The 19,194-nt window shown below is 39.6% G+C and overlaps 1 protein-coding gene across 12 annotated transcripts in view; it reads left to right on the top strand.

The window, feature by feature from the left end:
• The window catches only part of NUDT13 (nudix hydrolase 13), a 39,428-nt gene that overhangs the window by 8,153 nt on the left and 12,081 nt on the right, over positions 1 to 19,194 (top strand). For 4 of the 12 annotated variants that reach the window (XM_047762501.1, XM_047762503.1, XM_047762500.1 and 1 more), the window contains one exon: positions 465 to 571. The exons of 2 other annotated variants lie outside the window; for them this stretch is intronic. The gene's annotated coding sequence lies outside the window, so the exon portion shown is untranslated. Of the gene's footprint in view, positions 1 to 464; positions 572 to 11,247; positions 12,009 to 19,194 lie in introns of those variants that run through there. 6 more of the 12 variants (XM_047762505.1, XM_047762506.1, XM_047762499.1 and 3 more) reach the window with 6 other exon arrangements.

Genomic DNA, 19,194 nt, shown 5'->3' on the forward strand with positions numbered 1-19,194 from the left:
CAGATCACTCAGATTTCTGACCTACTATAAGAGAATTAATTTGTGTTAAGTCATTAAGTGTGAGGTAATTTGTCATAGCAGCAACAAGAAACTGATACACTTACTTACATGATCACAGCTGAAACATGGCTGAAGACAATGACATTTCTTTTTTTTTTTCTTTTTACAGCCACACCCACAGCATATGGAAGTTCCTGGGCTAGGGGTCAAATAGGAGCTACAGCTGCAACTGCAGTTACAGGGCTACACCATAGCCACAGCAACACCAGATCTGAGCCTCATCTGAGACCTACACCGTACCTTTCAGCAACACCAGATCCTTAACCCACTGAGCAAGGCAAGGGATCAACCTGCATCCTCACAGAGACAACACCAAGTTCTTAATCCACTGAGCCACATTGAGAACTCCAGACAATGACATTTCTCCAGGGTCTGAGTAAATTTCCCAATGTTCTCTCCCACAGGTGAATGTAGTGATTGGCGCTGACCCTTTACACATGAAAAGTAATCCTGAAATCATGGGAATTATCTGAGGAAGAGCACTCCTGAGAGGAAGAAAGATGTTCTCTCAGTAAGCATGATGGAAGCATTGAGACTTTTAATATTAAAAGGCACATGACTGCATATCATACCTTCATAAAGCAGGACATATGAGTTACATAAAAATTGTGCCATAGTCTTTCGTTTGGAAGACTTGCCAAATCGTGGTATCAAAAACCACAATAAGGAAGCTGGGAAAGTGAACCAAATTTGTAGAGAAACTGAAGAATTTGATTCTGAATCTTAATGGATTTGAAATGACAGGGACCATCACAGGCTTTATACTTACTCTGCCAATTAATCACTTTGTCGATATTAAGATTTCTGTATCACAACAGGAAATGATATAAAGGCTAAAATTCTGACTCCTTGCAGATTTCATTTTAAATTAATCTGATTTCTTTGGATTTAATGCTGCTCAGCTTAAGTCAATCACACATTAACTGCACATCTTTCTGCTGGGGGTTGGGAAGGTAAGTTTTCCTCCCCATGGTATTCATTAGTGTTGTTCACCACATAGTTCCAGGGCTTTTCTCTTCCCAGACAGAAAAATCTGCTCTTCATTTTCTTTGAAATTAGTTGTGGCCAACTAACTTTCTTTGGCCAATGAAAGCAACATGTTTGAAAGACCGAATGTATTTCACCAAGTTCCCTTCTCACTGTTGCAGTTAGGATAGGAGCCCATATCAAGCTAAAATCTCCATCTGTCCAGGTCTCTGAGTTCTTACAATGAACAGAGCCCCAAACTCTTCACTGCCTTGTCAGTCTCCACTGAAGGCATAGCTTGAGTGAAAAATGAACTTCTTTTGGAGTTCCTGTTGTGGTGCAGTGGGTTAGGAATCTGACTGCAGTAGCTCCAGTCACTGAGGAGGCACAAGTTCAATCCCCAGCCTGATACAATGGGTTAAAGGATCTGGCATTGCTGCAGTTGCAACATAGGTTCCTGGGAACTTCCATATGCTGCAGATGTGGCCATTAATAAATAAATAAATAAATAAATAAATAAATAAATAAATAAACTTCTGTTATGTTAACTTACTAAAAGGCAGAGTTGTTTATAACTGTAGGATTACCTAGCCTCTCAACCTATATACTGCTTAAACAAAGCAAGCCAAACTTTTCCTTTACAAAACCTATTAGTAGAATTTGTATTTATTAATTTATACCTGGAATTGACACTGTGGGTTGCCTACCTAGTATTCATTCCCCCTTTCACCAACCTTTCCAGACTTTCCAAACTGCCCAGGCTTTCAGTTTAGATGTGACTTGTACTTCAGCTTGGGATGTGAAAACTGCAAGGAATTTTGCTTCCACCCTTACAATGAAGAAAAAGCCAGATAATCCACAAAATTGTAAATGTTCTTGAGCATATCAAACAGCTGAGGGTGCAAGGCAACCAAGTAACCTGAGTTCCAAGAAGAAATGGGACACAATGTTTAGACCTTTGCAGAGTAAGAGAAAATTCAGAAATCCTAACAAATTGTTAAAGTCCAAGTGTATCAGTGTATTAGGCACAAGAGGAGACTGTAGTTGCTGTTCTTCCCACAAGCTTAGTGGTGCTCAAATGAAAGACTGGGAGCGGGGCAGGAGATCACAGAGCTGCACTGAATGGTGCAGACATAAAGGAGGTAAATGGCAGCTTCTAGGAGTTGGACATAAAGCCTCCCTACCCAGTCCTTTTGCCTTAGCAATCCCATTCCACAAAGCAAAAGCCTTAAGCCAGTGGATCTGGAGCAGCAAATCCTTTAGCCCCCACGCCACAGATGAAGATCCCTTGTGGATGAACAAACTATAGAACAGCCCTCTATCTTTCAGGGAGAATCCGAAAACCCTCTTGGACCCTGTATCTTCCTACACTGATAACAAGCTGAGGTCTAGTGCTGAGGGAGGAGCAGGAAATTCTTATCTAAGACCAACTATAGATAAAAGTTGGTGGCTATCTTTCAGGAGAGGCTGAAAAAGTCCCAACTCCCAAGGCATAGCCACGTAGGGGACCTGCCTAAGAAGGATACTAGTCCAGACGACTGAGAATCTCTATACAAGCTCAAGCTAATGCTGAGTGTGAGAGAGAGTCCCTCTATGGCATAAGAATGCAGGGACAATTGAAAGCCCAGGGAGAAGCAGGAACACAGAAAAACTCTCTGGCATCCCAGCCCCCACACTAGGCACAAGGACACAGCATCTTCCTGCTAAAGAAATTTGCAGAAATTTTGCCCAGCTCAACTCCTAACTAGATTGAGTCAACCCCCTGCCCTGCATTAAAAACCTGACAAAAGAAGAGGTGTGTTCATTGCAAGGTTTGGGCACAATTCACTAGAATATAGTACTATTTTACATACAATGTCCTGCATTCATTAGAAAACCATGATATACACAAAACAAACAAATTAAAAAACTCACTGTCAAGAGATAAAGTATCAACAGAAATGGACTTGGAGATAAGCTAGATGTTAGTGCTATCAGATAAGGACTTTAACTAAATAAACAAAAAAGTAAAAGTGGACATGTATGAACAAATGGGAAATTTCAGTAGAGAGATGAAATTGTAATAGTCAAATGCAGTGAGGCTAGCTTGAAGTTTGCTCACTCGCTCATTTATTTCTTCTGCAAATAATATTATTTTAGTTCCCCCCAAAATTTTTAGATTAAAAAAAATAGTCAAATGAAATGCTAAGGGAAAAAAAATCTCATGATATTCAGAGATGAGTAATTCTTCTGATAGACTTATTGATTACTCAACACAGCTGAGAAAAGATCAAGTCATCAAAATTATATACAAAGAAGAAAACAAGTGAAAAGCAAATAGAATATTCAAAAGCTGTGGGACAATATCAAACAATCCTGGGTTTGCTGGATTGTAGCTGGGTCCCAGAACAGGAGAGAAAATGGGGTTCCAGAAATATTCGCAGGAGTTCCTGTTGTGGCTCAGCGGTTAAGGAGTCTGACTAGCATCCATGAGGACGAAGGTTTGATCCCTCACCTTGCTCAGTGGGTTAAGGATCCTGCGTTGCCATGAGCTGTGGTGTAGGTTGCAGATGCCACTCGGATCCCGAGTTGCTGTGGCTTTGGTGAAGGCCAGCAGCTACAGCTCCAATTCAGCCCTTAGCCTGGGAACCTCCATATGCTGCGGGTGTGGTCCTAAATAAGCAAGAAAAAAAAAGAAAAAAGAAATATTTGCAGATAATGGCAGAAAACATTCCCCAAACAATGCAATATATCAAACTGAAGATTCAGGAAACTTTTCTCCCAAATCAGGGGTGGCTCCTCACCCTGACAAACCTGACTCACATTAGTAATGTGACAGTCTGTCTTGCCACAGTAATTGGTTTAGGGGATGGGCACTTAACCCAGGCCCCAAACAATTCATGACATTCCTTTGACCTCAGGAATTGTTTAGATAGGGGCTCAGATAGTGGGAATTATAACCTAACGGGATACAAATAGAGTTAAGACCAATACTTTTGCTTCAAAGCTGAGGGAAGACACACTCTTTGGATAAGAACAAGAAGGTGGAGTTCCCGTCGTGGCGCAGTGGTTAACGAATCCGACTAGGAACCATGAGGTTGCGGGTTCGGTCCCTGCCCTTGCTCAGTGGGTCAACGATCCGGCGTTGCCGTGAGCTGTGGTGTAGGTTGCAGACGCGGCTCGGATCCTGCGTTGCTGTGGCTCTGGTGTAGGCCAGTGGCTACAGCTCCGATTCAAGCCCTAGCCTGGGAACCTCCATATGCCCTGGGTGTGGCGCAAAAAGACAAAAAAAAAAAAAAAGAAGAAGGTATATAGCCCTGAGATCAGGCAGGCATTCTTCAGCTATGATGGAAGGCAACTTGAGGACAAAGACAGCACATGAAATAGGTCAGAGGTGAGAGAAACTGAGAAAAACATTTATCCAGTGGTATCTAAGGCCTGAACTATGGTTGAATGTTTTAGCTATGTAAGCTAATAAGTTCCCTTATTTTTTAAGCAAATTAAATTTCCATTTTTTCAAATCTTGATTGCAAGTAACCAACATATCTTAACTGACATAGTACCCTAGCGCTAGTATTATGAGTCATTGCAGAGAAGGCTCCAATTTAGCTCTCAACTGTTCTTTGATTTTGAACCACATTTCTCTCTCTCTCTTCCTTTTTTTTTTTTTTTTGGCCATGCCTGTAGCATATGGAAGTTCTCAGGCCAGAGATTGAACTCACGTGCCACAATAGTGACCAGAGCCACAGCAGTGACAATGCCAGATCCCCCACCTGCTAGGCCACCAGGGAACTCCTGATTAATCCTAATCTTAATGGATAAAGAGGTAAAGAAGTAAAGAGAAGAATTCCTACTTATAGCAACTATAATTAGTCTGTTTAAATGCTGGTTTTAAGTCAACCCTGAAGTTAAAGAACACTGATTTATATCCTATACCAATTTAAGGAATACTGTTAATAGAACTACTGTGGTAGAGTGATTGCACTAATGGCCTCTTGTCTTCCCTACTTCCTGTATTAACTCCTGTGCAGTAAAAAATTTTACCTTGGCCAAATGAGGTCTGGTTTTTACCCTCAGTTCTGGGAGGTAATCTCTGGCCTGACAGGAGTGCCTCTGTTTGCCTGAGGGCCTTGGTCACAGTGGATAGTCTAACAATGTTATTTAGGGTGGGGTTGGCCCCACTCAGTAGAGTAGGAGGAAGCTACACCAGGATGCCCAACAGTATGATTTAGGGTGGGGGCTTTGCATGGCAGTGCATGGTAAAACTCTGGATACTAAAGCTCGGGTGAGTTTCCTGGTTGGCAATATCCTATATGCATTGTCATGCACTGATGCTGAGAAAAGAATGCATCCTGACTCTTTGAGGAGAAAACAGTGGAAGCTCCATATTTAGTTCTTCCCCAGACTTCACTTTATATGCTTATCCCCTTGGCTGATTTTATTTATTTATTTATTTATGGCTGCACCTATGGCATGTGGAAGTTCCCAGGCCAGGGATCAAATCTGTACCACTGCAGTGACCCTAGCTGCTGCAGTGACAATGCCAGATCCTTAGCCCACTGCACCAAAAGGGAACTCCCTCTCCTTGTCTGATTTTTTTTTTTTGCTTTTTTTTTAAGGTCCGCACCCATGGCATATGGAGGTTCCCAGGTAGGGGTCCAATCGGAGCTATAGCTACCAGCCTATGCCATAACCACAGCAATGCCAGATCCAAACCACATCTGCAACCTACACCACAGCTCACGGCAATGCTGGATCCTTAAGTAAGGCCAGGGATCGAGGCCAGGGATTGAACCGGCAACCTCATGGTTCCTAGTCAGATTTGTTTCTGCTGTGCCACACGAGAACTCCCCCTTGTTTGATTTTAATCTGTATTCCTACCCTGTAATAAGCCATAACCATGAGTAAAATAGCTTTCAGTGGTTTTGTGAGTCCTATTGAAACTGAGAATGGTTTTGGGAACCCCTTGAACTTGCAGTTGGTATTGGAAGTGACAGTGAGTTCTTAATGAGGACTGTTTCCTGTAACTTTGTAGTTGACCTAAACCCTTTATTCTTCCTCACAACACACTTTGCCATGTAACCTTGTGATACCTTCTGACTGTAACTGTGGGCCTGAACATATAATATGCTTTGACTGTCATACAGGCAGAGTCTTGCATATTTCTACTTGTGCTTTTACCCTCTGCCATCATCCTCAAAAGAATGTGCCCATGCTAGCTCACTAGAAAATGACAGACATGTGGAGCAGAGCCAATTCACCCCCAATGTCCCAGCCACCAACATCTTAGATTACCCAGCAGTACACCACCCCTAGACATGTAAATGAGCCTGACAAGGATCAGCAGAAGCACCTAGCCCATCACTCCAGGTATGTGAGTAATAAACACTTGTTTTATGGCTCTGTGATTTTGTGGTTATTGTTATGAAGCATTATTGTGGCAATATATAACTGATAACAACTACCTCCTAAACTTCCATTGTGATGTTGGAATATAGAGTGCATGGATAATGTAAATCAGGGGGAAATCTCCAACTCTTTCATTCAACATTGAAAACTTAATGATCATGTGTGTAGTTAATCCTTACATTATAGAATATTAGAGATTTAGGGTTAACTCTAACTGAAGCCTGGAAAAGTGGAATAAGCACCATATCAGGTAACAGAAAAAATTAATTTACTTCAGGAATGTAACCACATACAGTGTACACTTTGTCTAATACTCAGAACCCTTCTAAATATTGGGGTAAAGATGAAACTATACAAGACACTAGAGAAGTGAAAGTTAGCTATTGTTATAACCTATCATTGAAAGTCTTTTTCCAGACCTTTTAACTGATAATGAAATTGACAATCGTATCTTTTTCTTTTTTAATTTTGCCAACTTTCTGATGGTACTGCTAGAGACTACAATGAAATGGCCCACAGGGAGTCATAAAAACAAAAAAAAATTAAAAAGGGAAGAGTTAAATAAAATAGAGTAAGAGTTCAGTTCACAGGAAATAGAAACCCATACTCAGCCCATGACACATATCAGTCATGTATTCAAATTAATTTTAACTTGGTGTACCCTAATTGTTCTTGTTTTCCAGCTGAGATGGCCTTTAGTCTTGGTTTTATTCATTGCTGTGCGTTAAACATTAAGTTTGGGAAGGTGGAAGAGAACAGAAACTATTGTACTTTGCTCTTAAAGAGAAGCATAAGGATCTACCAATGTTTATGGCACCCTGGCTATGCAGACACACAGGGCTCTTTGCCAAGGGTTCTTATTTTAGGGTCCCTCATGTACACAACCTCCCACCCTGTTTTCTCAGATCTATTTCTTGCCCCACATGAAGTGAGACAATATCAAACTGAAAACCTGCTCACAGAATGAACTTGCAAAATTTTCTCTAAGTTTGCTCAGGTGTCCCTGCATCCTAATGTTCACTATTGTAATGGGTCAAACACTGAGTAAATGGGCTGCTGTCTCACGTACTTATACGCATATTTGCTCTTATTCTTCCTCTGCCTCCCTCTCTCACACACATAGCCAATACATACATGCAAGTGCATTATTCATTTTTGCTGGCAGAGACAATATATTATTCACCATTGTATCCCCAATTCTAGCTTGATGCTTGCCACATGATAGGTTTTCAGTAAGTATATGTTCAATGAATTAATAAATACATATCTTTAAAATACATTATTACTTTCTCTACCAAAAGCTAGACTGGGGAGTCAATGACTTGAGGCTCAATTTTTGCCCTTCAAACAGTGTACAATATTAAAATATTATGTAATTAAACAAATGCCATTGCTTTGAACTTAAGAATGTCTTAGGAAAGACAATTTACCTTATGACCTAAAAAAAATGAGGATTGTAGTTACACCATATCTACTGCATTTACTACACATGTACTATGATTGTTTAACATAATGATTTAGTTGAATATTTTTAGCAGCTTTACTAACCTAAAATTCAAATAACATAGAACTTAGCCATTTAAAGTTGATGATTCAGTGATCTTTAGTAGGTTCACAGAATTGTTCAACCATAATCACAATCAATTTTGCAACATTTCATCACTCCAAAAACAAAACAACTCAAGAAGCCTCTGTTTCCACTAGCAGTCATCCCCATTCTCCAACACTTCCCCCACCTCCACTTCTAGGTAACCTCTAATTTATTTTGTCTCTATAAATTTGCCTTTTCTATACATTTTATATAAATGCAATGTGTGATCTTTAGGGAATGGATTCTTTCCTTTAGTGTTTCATTCATGTTGCAGTAATACATTCATTTATATTGCTGGATAAAATAGTTTATGGATATACTACATTTTGTTTATCCATTCATTGTGTTTGTTCATTACTGGTGGACATTTGGATTGTTTCTACTTTTTGGTTATTTTGAATGTTTGAATGATACTGCTATGAAAATTTGTGTACACGTTTTTGTGTGGACATATGTTTTCAATTCTCTTGAATATACACCCAAGAGTGGAATTACTGGGTCATTTGGTAACTCTATATTTAGCTTTTTGTGGAACTGCCAAACTGTTTTCCAAAGCAGCTACACCACTTGCAATCCCATAAGCTGTATTTGAGGATTCCATTTTCTCCACATCCTCACCAATCCTTGTCATCATCTGCCCTTTCGATGTGAAGAGCCTAGTGGGTATGAAGTGGTATCTTGACATGATTTTGATTCACAGTTCCCCAGTGGCTAATGATGAGCATCTTTTCATGTACTTTTGAGTCATTTCTGTATCTTCTTTGGAGAAATATCTATTCATATTCTCCACTTATTTTAAAACTCAGTTATTTATATTTTTATTACTGAGTTGTAAGTGTTCTTTACATATTCTGGATAAAAGTCTTTTTTTTTTTTTTTGTCTTTTTAGGACTGCACCCACAGTATATGGAGGTTCCCAGGCTAGGGGTTTAATCAGAGCTGTGGCTGCCAGCCTATGCCACAGCCACAGCAAGGCAGGATCCAAGCTGTGTCTGTGAGCTACACCACAGCTCACAGCAATGCTGGATCCTTAACCCACTGAAGGAGGCCAGGGATTGAACCTGTGTCCTCATGGATACTAGTCAGATTCATTTCCGCTGAGCCATGACAGGAACTCCTGGACACAAGTCATTTATCAAATGTATGACTGGCAATATCTTGTCCCCAATTCTATGAGTTGTCTTTTCAAGTTCTTGGTGGGATTGTTTGCAACACAAAAGTTTTTTAATTTTTTTGAAATCCTAATTTTCCTTTCATTGCTTGTGCAAACAAGCTAACTGTGATGTTGACAGGGGTGCACTGAATCTGCAGATCAATTAGAGGAATATGACCATCTTAACAAAATGAGGTTTTCCAATCTACTAACATAAGATTATTTCCATCATTCCAATATTTTCCAATATTATATACAGCTTTCCTGTCCTACACCCAGTCAGAGGTACAATCCAGGTCTATAGTACATATGGTAGTCAAAGGCACAGGTCCATCTAAGTCAGACAGGCTTGGGTTAAAATATGGCCCTTCTACTAACTAGCTATGTAGATATGGACAAGTTATTTAACTTTTCTATGCCTCTGCTTTCTCATTTGTAAAGTGCAAATAATAATATACATCTTATAGGACATGAGGATTAATGATAAATATGTGAAACACTATGCATAGCGCCTTGAATACAGTAAATGCTCAGTTAATCTTAGCTATTTGTCTTAGTCCGTTTGGGCTGCTATCACAGAATACCACAGAGTGGGTGGCTTATAAAAAACAAACTTATTTCTCACAGTTCTGGAGGCTGGAATTCCAAGATCAGGGTGCCAGCATGGTCAGGTTCTGATGAAGACCCTCTTCCAAGCTGCAGATTTCTTACAGTATCCTCATATGGTGAAATGAGCAAGGGAGCTCTCTTAGGCCTCTATTACATAAGAGCATTCATCTATTCTTAATGGCTCCATCCACATGACCTTCTCCTCTCAAAGGCCTGGACTCCTAATAGTATCAAATTGGGCATCAGGATTTCAACATATGAATTTGGGAGGAGAATGCAAATATTTAGACCATGGCACTATATATGTATAGTTGTGTGTGTGTGTGTGTGTGTGTGTGTGTGTGTGTGGTCTTTTTGTCTTTTAGGGCCGCACCTATGGCACATAGAGCTTCCCAGGCTAGGGGGTGAATTGGAGCTATAGCCACCAGCCTACGCCACGCCACACGGGATCTGAGCTGCGTCTGCAAACTACACCCCAGCTCACAGCAACGCCGGATCCTTAACCCACTGAGCAAGGCCAGGGATTGAACCCACAATCTCATGGTTCCTAGTCGGATTCGTTTCCGCTGCGCCACCACAGGAACTCCTATTTTTTTTAAATTATTATAGTTCTTAGCACTTAATTGCTTAAAAATATACAGTTAGTTTGATTAAAAAATAAATTCTAGAGCCCTAACTTTCTAAGCATGCTTCCCCATCACTTTGGAAATCACTTGCTTTATATCTTGTTTCCCTCAAATTTTCTGTGCCTTCCTTAAGGATAACGAGCCAACCTGCTAAAATAACCCAACCTGCAAAAGACTTGGGTTCATGTGCTGATAGGTCCAAAAGGAAAACTGGTCAACTAACTAGAACTACTACACTTCCTTCCCATGTAACCTAGGTATATATTAACAACAACATTCAAGATTTAATAACTCTTATCCCCTACAGTCTAACCTCCTTTAAAGGGATTTTTTTTTAAACGTTAAGTCAGATAATTTTACTCTCCTGCTCAAAATCTTTTGTAATATCCCAATCCTCTCAGTGTAAAAACTAAAAGCATTACAATGACTGTATAAGAATTATAATATGTGTAATGAACCATGTGATCTGGTGCTTTGCTGTTCTTTAACCTTATCTCTGACCACCATGCTTTGTCCTAGCCAAAACTGCCACGCATATTTCCACCCCAGGGCCTTTGCATTTGCTAAATTTTTTTTTTTTCTGTCTGTAAATGTCTTCCCATAGATATCCACTTGGCTTCCTTCCTCAGCCCTTCAGGGTCTTTGCTCAAATGTCACCCTAACAATGAAGTTAACTACCCTACATAAAATAGCAAAATCCTCTTTCCTCTTGTCTTGCTTTATTTTCCCCTCTGGCACTTTAAACCACCTGATACACTGTGTATCTATTATTTGTTTCTTCCTCCAGAATATAAGTTACATGGGGACAGAAATTTTTGTGTGTTTTGTTCCCTGCTGTATCCTATGCAGGTAACAGTCCCAGGCAGGCACATTAGGTACTTGTTAAATATATGTGAAAGAATGGCCTTCGAAACTGAACAGCACCAAAGTAATTTTGTTGGGAGACTGCTCTCAGTCAGATGGAATCCTCTTGCCCTGGTTGATTAAGGGATGAATTTTACCATAAGCTCTAACACACCTTGACACAGTCTTATCCTTTTAAATTGGCAGAATTTCATGAAATGTTACTGGGCAGACAGAGAGAGAATTAGAGATACAAAAAGGTTGAAAGGTATCTGAATTCCCACACCAACACTCCTCTCTCTCTCTCACCCCCGAATATGCCTTCTGTGTAAGAGGATGGGTTTAAAGACTATCATTTTGCTATTGAAAAATAGGATCTAATATTAGAACTACCAGAGCAGTTCTCCTGGTAATGGATTTAGAACTTATAGACGATCATACTTTTCACAACCATGGTTAACTTGGCAGTTGGAAGGCATAGTAGCTTGCGTGGGCATTGAATTACATTTCCCAGAGTGCATCTGTAGGAGGGTTCTGGGAAGTGTGGCAGAAGTATGCTTTTGACAATTGTGGTTAACTTTGGAGAGCTCAGCAGCAGGCATGAAGATTGAACTACATTTCCCAGAATGCATCTCTAGAAGGATTGTGGGAAGTGTGGCTGAGGCAGCAATCGTCCTTTGAGGAAAGGGAGTCTAACTCCCAAGAACATTTGGAGCTTCCTGGTTTCTGCTGATTCTTGGGGCCTAGGAAGGCACCTCCAACAAAATTCAGAGTAAGTACAGAGGAAGAGAAACTTATTCAGGTTCTAAGTGCAAGAATGATATTATGGGGAGGTATAATCAGAACTTGAAAAAAGCTTTCTGTCAGATTCTTTTCTTTCTTGCACCAGATAATCACATTTTTGGATCACAACTTGAGGAGCTATCATATTAACGATAGCTAATTATTTTCTGATTTTTTTTTGAAGAGTCATTTAAAGATAAAATTTGTTTACTTCTCTGCATTGTGCCTGAATTACTTTGAATTAAGGGAGGAAAAATTATTTCTTAGAAAGCAAACCATAAAGCTGGCCGGTGAGAACTTAAAAATCTGTTTTCCAGTGGTTTTTCAGTTTTGCATATTTCCCATCCACAAACCTGAAAAGTCAGACTTCCTGGAAAGGACTCTCTCAAACTACTGGACCTGGCTTCTTCCTAGTAGATGTAACCACAAAGATTGGGATTCGACTTTTTTTGTCATGCTGTAATGCTTTATAAATTAATCTTTCTTCTATTATGATGAACAAGATGAGAAACGTGTGAATCATTTATTACAGGAGGTTCAGAGAAATTGTTCATCTTTAGGGCCTTGCCCCATCATGTAATAGCTTTTGGTCAAAATAATACCTTTCATTTCTATCAGTTTTTCTAAAAAATTACTTTTTAAAATACTTATATTTATTTAAAAATATTTTTTCTTTTTTGCTTTTTTCTTTTTTTCTTTTTAAAAAGTACTTTTAAAAAACTTAAATAGTGGAGTTCCCGTCATGGCTCAGTGGTTAACGAATCTGACTAGGAACCATGAGGTTGCGGGTTCAATCCCTGGCCTCACTCAGTGGGTTAAGGATCCGGCGTTGCCGTGAGCTGTGGTGTAGGTTGCAGACGCGGCTCAGATCCAGCATTGCTGTGGCTCTGGCGTAGGCTGGTGGCTACAGCTCCTGTTAGACCCCTAGCCTGGGAACCTCCATATGCCGTAAGGGGTGGCCCAAGAAATGGTAAAAAGATTTTAAAAAACCCAAAATCTGACACTGTCATAATACACTTTATTTATTTATTTATTTATTTATTTTTGTCTTTTTAGAGCCACACCCTAGGCATATGGGTGTTCCCCGGCTAGGGGTCTAATTGGAGCTATATAGCTGCCAGCCTATGCCACAGCCACAGCAATGCCAGATTCGAGCTGCCTCTATGGCCTACACCAGAGCTCACGGCAACACCAGATCTTTAACCTGCTGAGCAAGGCCAGGGACGAACCCAAAACCTCATGGTTACTAGTTGATTCGTTTCCACTGGGCCACAATGGGAACTCCTGTCATAATACGCTTTAGATCCCCTTTCTCTCCTTCCTTCCCCTGTGAGAAGTAAAACAGAAATCAAGCTCCCCAACAAGTTAGGTGACAGCACCAGGTCACAAATTCAGTCAGTGGGAGAGCCAAGAACAAAAGTCCTAGTCTCTCTAGTACTTAATTGCTTGGGAGGAGACACGCATTTGCACAGTAAACAAAATAAAAGGCAGGCCTGAGCTTGCCATCTAAAGTAAAATAATGGTGCTCATACTTTCTTCCAAAACTGATTTTGTGAATAGTGCCTTTTTATACCCAGTACTTAGTACACTTAATGCCATAATAGTTGCCAATTCAAACCAAAACAACTATTCTGTTCCTAATGGGGAATCTGAGCAGCTGGATGTGTTTCACATGGATCATGCTTATTAGTTGTTGACCAGCATGTTGCTAAGTCAGAGTCCTTGGTTCAAAATATTTTGAATAGTATATCACACCGAAGATTCCTAACGGTGAAAATCACAAACCTTTTCAGAAAAGCAGTAGCAAATTTTCTCTGCATTAGATTTCTAAATAATATAGGGCCATAAAAATTATATTTTTATACTATAAGTAATTTCACATATCCTCTTGACTGTTAAAAAAGCCTCCTTTTTTCCTGAGGTTCAGTCTGAATGACAGCTTCACAGAGAAAAGCAATACATACAGCAGTGGTTCCTACATTATGTTTCAGTAATCATATTGTGGCAAATGCAGCAAATGTACCATAGTATTTTAAAAATTAGAGCTGTCAAAAAGTAGAGTAAAACCACAATAAATAAATGAGCACAGGACATCAAACAGACAACTTACAAAAAGGGAGCTAGAACTACTAAATCTGAAAACACTTTGAATCTCAATAGTGATCAAAGAAGTGACAACTATTTATAGTGAACAAAGAAGGAATGATGGGCCTTCTGGTGGTCAAGTCCTACTTTGTGCTCCCTTGACTTTCATTAACCACTGAGCCACAATGGGAACTCCGATTGTTTTCTTTTTTTAATGAAACTAGATTTCTGCTTACAGAAACCTGCTTGAGCCCATGGCTCAGCCCCTCCCCAGTACCCTTGGCTCAGCCTCTCCTTGATGCACAGGAATTGAAACAAGGCGGGTGTGGAATGGCCACCAACTCTAACTCCATGACTGCCAGGAGGGGAGACTATGTAGAAAGAGCCCTGTGATTTTATTTATTTGTTTGTTTGTTTCTGCTTTTTTAAGGGCCACACCCGTTGCATATGGAAGTTCCCAGGCTAGGGTGGAATTGGAGCTGCAGCTGCCAGCCTATGTCACAGCTACAGCAACATAGATCCGAGTCACGTCTGCAACCTACATCACACCTCAGGGCAACACAGGAACCTTAACCCACTGAGTGAGGCCAGGGATTGAACCCACATCCTCATGGATACTAGTTGGGTTCTTAACCCACTGAGCCTCAGTGGAAATTCCCAGAACCAAGTGATTTTATTTTATTTTATTTTATTTTATTTTATTTTATTTATTTTTGTCTTTTTGCCATTTCTTGGGCCGCTCCCACGGCATATGGAGGTTCCCAGGCTAGGGGTTGAATCAGAGCTGTAGCCACCAGCCTACGCCAGAGCCACAGCAACGCGGGATCCGAGCCGCGTCTACAACCTACACCACAGCTCATGGCAACGCCGGATCCTTAACCCACTGAGCAAGGGCAGGGATTGAACCCGCAACCTCATGGTTCCTAGTCAGATTCGTTAACTACGGCGCCACGACGGGAACTCTAGAACCAAGTGATTTTAAAACAAATTTTGTCCCAATAGTTCTATGTTGGGAAACATCTTAAAGAGGTAACCTGAAGAGTTCCTGCTGTAGTGCAGTGGTTAAGAATCTGATTGTAGTGGCTCAGGTCTCTATGGAGGCATGGGTTCAATCTGCCGCCAGTGCAGTGGGTTAAAGGATCTGGCCTTGCAGCACCTTCAGCATTGGTTGCAGCTACAGCTCAGATTCAGTCCTTTGCCCTTGAACTTCCGTATTCTGTGATTACAGCCATAAAAGAAAAAAAAAAGGTAACCTGGAAATATCAGCACAGGGATATTTAGTAGTATTCTATTTCTGGGAATCTAAAATCAGAGCCACCTAAATGTACAAAATTATGGGAATATTCAGCAAAATAAGCATGGGAGTCTACTTGATTAATATGCAGCCAAAAATAAATTAAAAGAGCTTATACAAAAGTACAGAAAACTGCTTATGACATTTCATGAAAGCAAGTTGAAATAATGTTTACTCTGATTATAAATATGTAAAGGTTGTATGTACAAGTGACAAATATGTAAATTATATTATTTTAATGTGGTGATACTATGGGTGCTCTCACAATTCTGTTTTCTAGATGTCCTGTAATATAGTTATATTAATTTCATAATTTAAATTATCTATTTGAAAGAGAAAAATACAGCTGAATTTTAAATAAATCATTTTCTCTTTTTGACTTTTAAGTAGTCTATACCTTTTAAAAAGGTATGATTAGCTAAGCAATGAGATCCTGCCTGTGTAGCACTGGGAACTATGTCTAGGCACTTATGATGGAGCATGATAATGTGAGAAAAAAGAATCCATACATGTATGTGTAACTGGGTCACCATGCTGTACAGTAAAAAATTGACAGAACACTGTAAACCAGCTATAATAGAAAAAAATAAAAATCATTATAGAAAATTAAAAATAAATAAATAAAAAGGTGTATATAAAAAAATATCAAGGCCCATTAAGAAAAGGCATTAGACTTAATCTTTACTAGGTTTATGAGTATACCAATGAAGGTACAATTCTCAGTTAAAATATGTCTTGTTTTCCTCTTGATTATCTTTTTTTTTTTTTTTTTTTAAAGCTGCATTAGGAACTTTACTATGTCTTCTACAAGCTCTGTGACCACCAACCTCTGAGTCAGCAGGCCATGATAATCTACAATTGGATAAGGTTAATAGTAGGCATTGCATTTTGGCCAAACATCAAGCAGCACAGCACAGTGGGCCACACAGATTAGCTGGTAGTCATAACTACAAATAGCTCTTACAGCCTCACCAAAGGAATTCAAGGAACTCACCAAAGGAATTCTCTATGGCTCTCAGGGAATATGATGAAATGCTACTGGGAACAATGGCCTGGAAAAAGCTTCATAGTGCCATTGGTCCTGGGAACTACTGTTTTATTACATGTTATCATATAAGAAATATGAACCCATGGTAAATATTTTTTTAAGTACAGAAATACAAAAAGTAAAAATTACAAGTACTTTTTCAATCCCTATCTCCATGTCACTCTTTCAAATTAGTCACTGTTAACAGTTTGGCATGTGGACTTCTAGTCATTTAAAAAATATAAGTATGTATCTAATTAATTATACTGGTATGTATATATACTTTTTTTCTTTATAAGTTAATTACATCATGCTAAACCAACCAAATGCTACTTTCTTTTCTTACTTAATATATTCTGAATATCTTTCCCTGATACTGCATACATATTTTTCCATTTTTATTATCTTTGTTTTTAACAACTGTGAATTATTCCATTGTATCATAATTTTCATTTAACACTCATGTACATATCCTTTCCTTTCTAGGATAAATTCCTAGAAGTGGAATTGCTAGGGGAAAGGGATGCTGATTTTCACATTGGAAAGTATCTCCAATTTGCCCTCCAAAAATGTTGTGTCAGTTTACATTCCCAGAGTTGTATACAAGACAGAAATATTGACCCTTTTGGGGGGCCGCACCCATGGAATGTGGAAGTTTTGGGGCCAGGGATCAAACCTGCGCTGCAGTCGTGAACCTGTGCCACAGCTGTGGCAACACCAGATCCTAAACCACTGTGCCACAAGGGAACTTCCCAGAAATACTGACTTTAAATTAATTTCCTCCAGTATATCACACAAATGTTTGGTTTATTAAAACAGAAATTATACTTTTAATCTCCTAGAATACTGTGTAACCCACATATCACATACTGCCTTCTGTGAAAGCTGTATATTTGTTTTCTCCCCTCCTGCAAGAATGGGGTCGGGATTTTCATCCTGTACATTTTTTTGCCTCTTAAGAGAGCCTGCATAAAGTCAGTACTCAATAAATACTTTGTTGAATGTCTCTTACTAAATATAAATTACCCTTGACTAGGACATAGATTGGAGCCAAAACTGTGCAAGGATTAGTCATCAGTGATTCATAATTATGCAACCAGGAAATAGGCCTAAACTTTAGACGTTCCTTGGTGATTTAATGTCACAGCTTGCTTCTCTTGGGCACAGTTGAAAGGGTGGTTTGTTATTTAACTACACTAATTTTCTCATTTCAGTGGAGCTTCTTTGACTTTTTTTGTTGCTAGTATGAACTGTACTTTTCATGGGGAAATGAAACATTTACTGATACACAATTTAAAAGGAATCACCTTCTACAGAACAGATTCTTAAGATGCAGAACATTTTTTCCTTTCACGAGATATAAAAAAATAGAAAATCTTAGATCCATGTAGATTTGTATATCTGCCTATCGAAATATTTTTCTCATGCCTGTGATTTTACATTTGTCTTATCTACTGGATTCTTCTTACTTCATTCCCCTTTTTTTGGCCATGCCTTTGGCAAGTGGAAGTTCCCAGGCCAGGAATCAAACCTGCAGCGTAAGAGCAACCAAAGCCACTGCAGTGATAATGCCAGAGCCTTAACGTGCTGTGCCACAAGAGAATTCCTTCTTACTTCATTTTCAAAGGGACTTTGTTTTTCACGTATTCTGAGAAATTTGGCACCATTACTCTGGAGACACTCCCAGGCTTACTTGATCTAGTAGGGAAATATTAACTGCTGTGACAAACTTCAAAATTTCAGTGACTTAGTATGGTAGAAGCTTATTTTTCACTCATAAAATAGTCCAAAGTGGGGAGTCTTTGGTTGGTGAGTAGCTTCTCTCCATGCAGTGATTCAAGGATCCAGGCTGTTCACCTAACGGCTCTCCATTCCTAAGTCTTCCAAGCAGGTGCGGAAAGAGGATGGAGAAGGCAAAGGCTCTACTTAACTGCTTCAGTCTAGAAGAGATATACATCACTTCCACTCACATTCCATTGTTAAGACTTAGTTTGTCCTGCTGTATAGCCCAGGGAACTATATCTGATCACTTGTGATGGAACATGATGGAGGATAATGTGAAAAAAAGAATGTACATATATGTATAACTTTGCTGTACAGCAGAAATTGACAGGACACTGTAGATAAAGCATAATAAAAAATTTAAAAAAAAGGAGTTCCCGTCGTGGCGCAGCGGTTAACAAATCCGACTAGGAACCATGAGGTTGTGGGTTCGGTCCCTGCCCTTGCTCAGTGGGTTAACGATCCGGCGTTGCCGTGAGCTGTGGTGTAGGTTGCAGACGCGGCTCGGATCCCGCGTTGCTGTGGCTCTGGCATAGGCCGGTGGCTACAGCTCCGATTCAACCCCTAGCCTGGGAACCTCCATATGCCGCAGGAGCGGCCCAAGAAATAGCAACAACAACAACAAAGACAAAAAAATTAAAAAAAAAAAAAAAAGAGTTTGTGTCCCACCAAAGGAGGTGAGAGATGTAGGCCTTGGGTTGGCAACTACTTCTCAGCAAGAATTCCACAATATGGAAGGAGGAACACTTATTTTTGGTGGCTAGTTAGCTGATTCTCACAGCGACCTTTTAGGTAGGCAGAACAGGTTTCAGTAGATGAGGGAAGGAGTACTAAAAGTCAAAATCCTACAGTTAGTTAGCAGTAGAAATGCAATTCAGAAGTCAGATCATCTGACCCTTACACAATTTATCTTTCCTTAATATTAAAGTGATCCTATTCTGGCTTAAAGTATAACCCTCTTGATGATTCATTACTTTAAATTTCATG

Source organism: Phacochoerus africanus, chromosome 15 (assembly GCF_016906955.1).
Source record: "Phacochoerus africanus isolate WHEZ1 chromosome 15, ROS_Pafr_v1, whole genome shotgun sequence".
NCBI classification, from domain to species: domain Eukaryota; kingdom Metazoa; phylum Chordata; class Mammalia; order Artiodactyla; family Suidae; genus Phacochoerus; species Phacochoerus africanus.